The following is a 9,869-nucleotide window of genomic DNA, read 5'->3' as shown; positions in this document are numbered from 1 at the left end:
GTGTTTTTTTCTTTTGTGATTTTTTTTTGTTTTATTTTTCGAGTATATTAGGAAACAATTTTAAGTGGCAATAGATTCTTTATCTTTCAGTAAAGATGAGAAATGCCGACCGATTTACGTTCAGGGTTGGCAGAATTTTGAGAAGTCAAATAATAAATTAAAAAAATGCTCTAGATCATTTATCATATATCGTTTTGGAAATATGAAATATAATTTGGTTTTCAACGTGCAAATCAAACAAATATTATTTATCGTTATATTTTCTAACCAATATATAATAAAATTTTGGAAAGCATAGCGCGAAAAAAGAAAAGGTAAAGATCTTTGAGCATTTTTACTATTCCACACGTTTCGACATTGAATTCTATGTCATCATCAGTGCTATAAAAATGTACAAATGAGATATAAAAATACGAAAACATCACGAACAAGTCAAGTATATAGTTAGGGTAGCCAATGTATCCAAGGCAAATTCGGTTTTTCTAGTCTAGTCTCGGAGTCCCAAATTGCTTCAGATATATATAGTCCTAATTAATGTAGTGCTACGTTCTTGTGCCAATGATGTGCATTATAATTGGTTATTAGTGTTGTTATTTCAAATTATTCATATCTACTGATGATGACAGAATTTTATGTCAATGATTATATACAGATTGATTCATATATTGGATATGAAAATTAACTATCAATAACAAACAAACATATACAGACATATAAATTGTATATATATGGCATATGTATATACATACGGCTGTATACAATTATGAATTAGGTTAACTTGTGGTACAAAATGTGCATTCACGAAATATCGATATAACTAAGATGACCAAATTTTTTGTTCAAAATCGAGACAGTAATTTTTAGTTATGAAAGCCCGGGACGGTAGAGCTTTATGCCGAATAACTTAAATATGATTTAAAATACAATAATAATCTTTTTTTTTTTGAATGAATCTTTTTTTAATCAGAATTACTATGATTATAAGATTTAGTATTACTTTGAGTAGAATATCATCATTCAATTAAATGCTACATTATATGTCATATTTTTCGATCTGTTTTTTGCTCTTAAGCTTTGTATAGAAATTTATGTTTTCATTTTTTTCATAATTAACTTAGCTAAAAATAGCACATTTCGTGGCAAAAGATCTATATCCAGGTTAAATATTACGTTTAGAAAAACTCGGGGCTCAAGGTAGTAATCCTCGCCTGGCTAATATAAATACTTATCGATCTTTTTTTTTTACTCTTAAGCTTTGTATAGAAATTTAAGTTTTCAATTTTTTTATAATTAACTTAGCTAAAAATAGCACAATCAGGGACAAAAGATCTATATCCAGGACAAATATTGCGTTTAGAAAAACCCGGGACTCAAGGTCCAAATCCTCGCCTGGTTAATATAAATACTTATCGTCGAAATTTAATTATTAACATTGATTCATAGTAAATTTATTTACAAATTTTTTATCGGCTCCATAGCTGTGACATTTTTTTGTTCATCTTATTTATCTAAAAAACTATTTAGGGGGATAATAGAAATTTTTTCGTGATATATATAAATATATTTGATTACATATTTGACGAGTTGGCTAATATATTTCTACACATTTAAGTAATAATTTGCTGATTAGTAATACTAATAATAGGCTTTCACCTATTATTGGTTTTTAAATTTCAATGAAAGCAGCAGAATTTTGTTTTTTATCCTGTACGTAAATTAGTGCAATCTATTATGAATAATTCACTGATTAATAATACTAATAATAGGCTCTCATCTATTATTGGTTTTTGCAGAATTTTATTTCATCTATTATCTATTATTATATATTTGTATTTGTATTTTATCCTGTACGTAAATTAGTTTAACCTATTATGAACCGTATGTGCTACAATATTTTTTAAACAGTTTATACGAGGAACTTCTAAACTAAATTTATTAAAATATTTATTAATAGGATCCGCTCTGATTTTTGATAAACACTTAACAAAAATGAGTATATTAGGTACGTGTAATGCAATAGAATTTCTAAATGAATTAAATCACCAAATAATAAATCAGTGGGTTATGCTGCATTAAATTACCCAGTATGTATTTTAAATTAATTTTCTAGTTAAGCCCTGTTTTCGTTCGCCACCCAGGTGTAAGGCATGTGCGCACAAGCTTTCGACCAATATGCTTTACCTTTGGGATCAAACGAAATAAATCTATACTCACTAATACGTCGATATACGTGATGAACTGCCCAGATTGGGATATCATAATATGTTCCGAGCACGATATTCTGCTTTATTGTGACCGTTTATTGTGGTATTGTTTAAATAAGAAATACCTGATATAATTTATTAATGTGAAATCATGCTATGAAATCTATCATCGCGGGTATGATACAATCTAGAATGAAAAGTAAAAAATAATATCTGTAATTTGTGAAGTAATTGGTGAGATACAAATATTAGTTATGGGAGTCTAGATTTTTTGATTGCTGTTGAACATAAAATCAGCATTAGAATCATGTAGAGCGGGACTTGAAGGTCCGCGGGAAAATGGTGTACCAAACAATATTTGGAAGTAGTGGGAAAAAATGCTTAACTAGTCTTCACATTGGTTCTTACGAATATCGGATGATAAACGGCCATGTTTGAAAATCCATAAGAAAAGTATTTTCTTTCTCTGTAAATAATATACGCATGAAATTTATATTGAACAATGTAGCTATTATTTTGTAAAATCCTATTAAAATTGGACATTGGACCTGCTTGCTTTTTAGCCACTTTATTTTACCCCGCCTATGGGGTATAAAGACCAGGTGACACATTTTTGAAAAACATAAAAAAAAACATTTCTACAATGATGACTTTGCTGGGAGTTTTACTGAACATATTCAGATAGTTGTTTATTTGACATGTGTTCTTTGTTGTGATAAATTTAGTTTAGATTTTACTATATAATTGTTTAAATGAAATTAGACTTTTGTGCCATGCCCTACCCTATTAGCTTTATGCAAAAATTTCAGTTGTTTTTTGGGAGTCAAATAGATTGCTTTATTCTTGCATGCTAAATATTCCATCATATTGTACTAAGTAAAAATACATTACGTTTTTTTTATAAATGTGAAATTTCGATTTTATTTTAAAAAAATTAAATTAATTTTGGCTGCATTTGTTAATAAAATTTTGTTGAAGTCTATTAAATTTTATTGTTAAAATCGCAACAAGTTTTTTCAAATGTCTTGGAATTATATGTATTAAGAGAGTCAAGTGCAGAAAATAACTACATTTGAATTATTTATTAATATCTTTGGCATCTATAATAATTGTCCGAATTATATTTTATCAGTAATGATTGCAATATGTTGCAATGTTTTACATTTATTAAATCACTTTAGTTTTGGCTACACATTACAAATAAAAAATTACCAATCATGACAAATACACGTAAATTGACAATAAAATGTAATACAACATGGAATTCGCATTTATCACAGAAAAGTCAGACGAAGCTCGACTAGCCGTTTTCTTGTCATAGTTGCATAGGTTAGTCTTACAAATAGAACAGTTGTAAAATGTATAGGACTGAATGTTTTCCCAAAATGCTTGATTTACTAATATCTGAAAAAGAATTAAAGGAATTAATAAAGTTTTATTTTATCTATACGCAGTAGTTGTTAACATACGTAACGCATGTGATATGGTGATATGGATAGTAACCTATCTCAACCAAATCAAGTTATATTTTCACAAATTATTGCACTACATGTTTTCTTATCCTGTAATTGCATTAAATTATTTCATTCAGAGATCTTTCTCTGGTTTATGATTTCTCTGAGATTTTTTTCTTGTTGACTTTGAATTGCTTAGAATTAGGTTTTTCGACTTACCGATTTTAAAAGGGCGCAAGTCATATTCGTATTAATACATCTCCTAATATGCTTATGAAAGCCTTCTATGTCATGATCATACAAAACGCATTGGTTTTCCTTTGAAGGGCATATATGCGAAATGTTGCAACATGCAGGATTTGGTCCATTGCAATCATAGCATCTATGTTATGTCAGTTTTATTATTTTTTATCTTTGTTATGAATTATATAACTATAACAAGAGTTTGAAACAAAATTACTTATTTTAAATTTAGCTAAAAATGGATAAAATTGATTTTTAAATAACAGTTCAAGTATAGGAAAATGTTGCATATGATTTTTATATATTCTAGTATTTAACACATTAAAATTAATCAACAGTACAAACTGTTTCATGGTAATAAGTACTCCAGACAATCACAGGATCGTATATTCAACAAACTTGTTATAATCACTATTGTCACTGCATATATTTTTGATGACATCTTATTTATATGAAAATCTAAAAGAAGATTTAATATTATTAAAGGATTACCACTTTTTTGTAATCATTCATACCATTCAATAATTTGACATCTGAGAATTTAGAATACAGCAGTGTTTTGTTTCAATCTACAATTTGCTTTGAAGAGAAATTTAATTAGGTACACACTTTGCTCGTTGTAACGTGAAATAAATTGCGCCTCTTTAAGAAGTTGTCATTTTATTTAATAAAATAAAATTTAACTAGTACAAATTTTGATAATTTTTAAACAATCATGTGTAAAATTCATGTGATTCTTTATAAATTTGCCAAAAAATTTAGCTCTCTAATATATATTTGTGAGTAATTGATAGTAAAGCGGTGAAGTTGGATTAAAATTTAACAAAACTGAAATGTATGCGAAAAAAAGCAAAATGAAAGGGAAATAGAAAAATTACAAAATAAATAAAACAGCAGGAAAGAAAAATTTCAGAAGTCGTTTTATGATACACATGACTAAATATCAACTAGTATTACATTTTTTTTACATATCAGGCAATTTATTTTATATTATTTTATTTTTCATCAATTAGATTTTGGTTTAACCGCTTTTTATATGTAGATACAAGTTTTAATTGTAGTAGTGACTGCTGCACATTTTAATACCCCCTTTTATCACGATTTTTGGTATGCCATGTGTCACCTTCATATTTTATCTTTTCGACCAAAAGATCCCAACACTCTGACTGCAGATAACACTAAAACCGTGGTATAAAAACAACAAGTGAACAAAAAGTCAAAATCCAAAAAAAGATGAAAGATCTTCCTTGGCTGTTGTCATTAGAGCCATCCATTTATACGTGATGTGTTTTTATCTCTGATAGTTTCTTAAAAGCCAGAAAGCTCTCTCAGCTTCGTAACCCTTATTAATACACTGTGAAGTGCGTAAAGAATGTTCGGTCAGTAAATATAATAATTAGAAGAACATTTCTACCTACATATCTTGATGGATATACCTTCGATGACCAGCGACTTCCACTAAGCAGGTGGACGATATACTCCTAAATTTTCAACGCAAAATGATACATTGTTTTTGTGAAATTACTATTTTGATCATAACTCGCTATAATCTTAATTTAAGTTTTTTGGGTTTTTGTGTTTTTTTCTTTCACATAATTATCAATAGTCCGCTGTTTCTAAACTAAAATTTCTATTTTTCTTCAATAATAAATAACTTATTTTTATTTACATGATCATTAATTTCATTCAAATTAGAACAATTGTATTTCGATTTACAAAAAATAATTTACCACCTATTTAGTATTTTTTATTAGCATGATCCAATAATAGCCTATCTCAATTTTCATAGACTATAAGCAACTTAAGGCTTCACTAAATCAAGATCATATAAATATTTATTGCTAAATAATTTAGAATTTATATCTAAATTTATAACGAGCACTACGTTTTATTGATCTTGAAGATTTGGTTTTGAAATTAATATTCGATATACAAAAATTTGTAATAAGCATATCTTTAGGAAATATTTGATCAAGGTTTCTTTTAATTTTATTGATATCCTACAGTGAAAGATTTTTTACAAAAAGTAATTACCACCACGTAGATTAGTAAATAGAACTGTAGGATGAGATTTGAATTAAAAGTTCTATGTCTGATACTCGCCTCGGACAGCCTGATGTCAAGCAGTAGTGACATCGGTTTTCACTTTAGAATATAAAAAGCAATATGTTTCCAACTGAGGATAGCCTTCACCAGGCATTGCTAAATCAATAAATGTTTTTAGATATCAAAAATCAATTTAAGGAGAATTTTCGTGAGCTAACGTGTGAGTGGGGTAAAAAGGACCAATTAAACCTAAAAAAAACAATAAAAATTAGCAGATAAAAAACTAAATTGAGTTTAAAAAAGCAATTCAACAAGAGATAAATTAAAATAACAGATATTCCAACTTTTCTGATGAAAATTTCTGATTTCAGCTCAAGGTTACAAACTATGTTATCTCTGTAAAAAATTGCATCTATTTATATTTCGCATTTGCTGAATAATGTATCTATTATTTCGTAAAATCCCTTTAAAATTGAAAATAAGGCATTGGATCTGTTCGCTGTCCTGGCTGTCCAAAAAGACTAGGTGACAATTTTTTAAATAACAGCAAACAAAACATATTTCTACAATGATGAATTACCTGTTAGTTTCACTGAACATAGTCAGATAGCTGTTTTATTTATTTATTTGATATGTGTAATTTGTTGTGAAATAATTGATTTGGTTTTCGCGATATAATTGCTCAAAGTCAAATTGGACCTTTGTGCTTTGCCATACCCAAATATAAACTTGGAATGAAAGATAAAATGAATTGCAATATGTATATAACATTGTGAGTGTATAATACCCATGGATAGTAAATTTATATATATTATCTATATACTGTAATTCAGCCTATTCAGTGAAATACATGTTTTTAAATCTAAATCTAGTCTTGCAATTGCAAGTTGTATATTATTGCGCGAAAAATTGTCTAATTGGTTCAGTAAAACAGTCTATTATTTCTTCATTTAAAAATTTTAATTAGTTTTGAGGATTTTCAAATGCGAATTTGTTTCCCTTATGCTATCCATTGTCTATATATCTCGCTCGTGTCATGAACATTCCTGTTTTACCTTGCAAGTTCGACAAAAGCGGAATGACAAATTTGAAAACTATGATGCCGTTAATGCGTTTTTTCATCTTTCGTACGTCATCGTTATTTACCCTCTATCCCGTGTTGAATGAACCCACCGTACCGGAAGTTGCGATCATAAATCTAGCTGTGATTTTCTACGCCGCACCTGAATCAGGACCGTATCATCGATACGAAAATTGTTTTAAAATTAACCCTATACGAAAATTGTTTTAAAATTAACCCCATACAAAATATAGTAAGGGATAGAAAAACAGGCGCACAAAAGCACAATTTTCTATCCATCATCATTTCATTCTTCACATCTTCTATTAAAATATTGGTTCTGAGCAGTTTTTTATTCGAATTTAATCATTATTAATCTTAGAATGATGCTTGTTATTATTTGCCATTAAAACTTTAAAGTGGTTTAAATTTTTACCATATTTTTCGTTTTATTTTAAAATTATTATTTCTATGGCTAAGTATTTTTCTAAAAAATTTCATTCAATTTCTTATTCATAATTATTTCTTCTTCGTTCAGCGTCTTCAAAATTATTATTTTTCAAATAAACACTTGATTTTCCAATAAAATTTCTGTTTGAAGTAGTTTTTTATTTGAATTTAATCCTGAATAAATTTAAACTGATTTAAATTTTTAGCACATTTTTCGCTTTGTTTTAAAATTATTATTTCTATGGCACTGTAGTTTTCTACAGTTAATATTTTGTTATTATTTTATTAATAAAATAATATTTTTTGAAAACTTTGAATTTTTTGTTCAATTTTGGAAGTTTGAAATCTCTTATAAGTTTTTTATACCCATTCATGTCGGTTGAACCATACTGTCAAAAATATTTGATTTTCGACCGCCAAATGGCATTTTTTAAAAAAATTCTCGATTTTCTAAGCCGCTAGATCTGCCTTTGCAAAAATTTAATCAATTATTCATTAAGTCAATATAAGTGGAATGTTTTTTGAATCATTCAAATCGGATGCTCCGATGCTCCACAAACTTAATTGCCTTTTTTTGCTCTCTTTGATTCATATCTCTGAAACGGCCGGACCAACTTTTGCGAAAAACTATTCAGCACGTCTCCTTATCAATAGGTATCGAATGATTTTTAAATAATGCAATTCGGTTGAGCTCCAAATAATACAATTCATTATCCACACATACGTCAATATTTTCTAATTATAAAAAATATGCACAAATTTTCATTTTCGACGATTACAATGACTTACCCTACAGAAAGCTAATACGATGGGAGTTGCAATATTTACAGTAGAAAAAGTAGTATACATGTAATAGGTACTCGATAATTCTTGTAACATCAAATTTATATCAAATTCTATATAGTATTTTTATATCAAAATTCTTTATAATTTCAATTTTTTATAAATTTCTCTAAATAAAGATTCAATCTGCTCTCATATAACAAAAACATTCAATAATTATTATGATTTATATGTAGAGAATAAGTACCAAATAAAGGTAAACTTTTTTTGTTAATTGAGATGAAAATTCTTAAAATTCAATAACTTTATAGAAACGTAACTGATCATTAAATCATAATAATAATAGTGAACTAAAAACAATAAAAGTGAACAGAAAAGGAAAATTTATAAACATATAATTGATGCAAGTAAATTAGTAATTAACTATAAAAATATGAAATAGTAAATTTATTTTAATTGACGACTTTTATATATTATACTATTTTTTAATAATGATTGCAAGTTTTCCTCGTTATTTTTGAAAATGCATCCCAATCCCCGTCGACAGGTACACTTGAGAACACAATAAAAGTCAAGTGGCGTAGAGATGAGTTTTATTAGCATGACAATGGGTCCGGCACAAAACACTGTGGGGTTACTTCCCGTGTTAAAATCCATTTTACACTTTCAACGAATTCTTTACATTTTTGAAGATTTTTATGATCTTTTTCAAACTGTGCCTAAACAATCACCATCAATGACAAACCGCCCATTGTACGGAATTTTTAATCATTTTAGAGCCGTATTTTTTTAATTGTTTCTTATCTTTTTTCGGGAAAAAAGTTTTCGATTTATCTTAGAATCATTGAGAATATTTTCGTAAATCGATAAATCAATTTGTTAACCGATTTTGTTTTTTCGGGAATAATCGGTAAGCTTACCATTCCGCAAATTTAAATCATTTCTTTAAACAAATTATATTTTTTATTTTCTATATGTTCTATTAAATTGTTTGTTAACATAAAAGGTTAAGAATAGAAGACTAGCAAACAAATAACAACAAAAATCGTGTTGCAGAACTTATTGGCTTATAATAAATGCAATAAAAATAGACTTAATTCGATCGTATAGATTGGATATGGAATTTTTACTTATAAAACTTCTTTTCCGAAATTTCAATATTTTTGTTCAAAATATCAGTAAAACAGATTGAAATGATGTAGTAATATTACACATTTAGAGATGATACAAAATTTAAGAACAAGAACTATTTTGCTGATTGAGGTTCAGATTCAGAACTGTTGACCATCTTAGGAAGCAAACACCTTACAATAATGCGCAAAAATAGGTTCTTATGATTTCTATTTGGAATTTTGGATTTGATATTTTGAAAAATATAAACTTTAACGGACTGCGAATAGATGAAATAAACTATTTATTACCTGCTCAAGTTGAACAAGTGCCTACCATATTGACCTAGTTTTGTCAACTTATTCAATCCAATTGCATGTGCTAGATGTCAGCACGTTTTGTCAATTTGTGGATGCAATTATATATTTCTAATATTATCCCTTTGGTACTTGTATTCGTTTTCTATTAAAATGAATAAATAGAAATTAATTATTTCTACTCATCAAAAAGCCTTATGAC

This window comes from Ctenocephalides felis, unplaced genomic scaffold (genome assembly GCF_003426905.1).
Source record: "Ctenocephalides felis isolate EL2017-DRISC unplaced genomic scaffold, ASM342690v1 CF-g0.4_SCAFFOLD_01170, whole genome shotgun sequence".
Lineage (NCBI taxonomy): Eukaryota > Metazoa > Arthropoda > Insecta > Siphonaptera > Pulicidae > Ctenocephalides > Ctenocephalides felis.
This window is presented reverse-complemented; position numbering follows the sequence as displayed.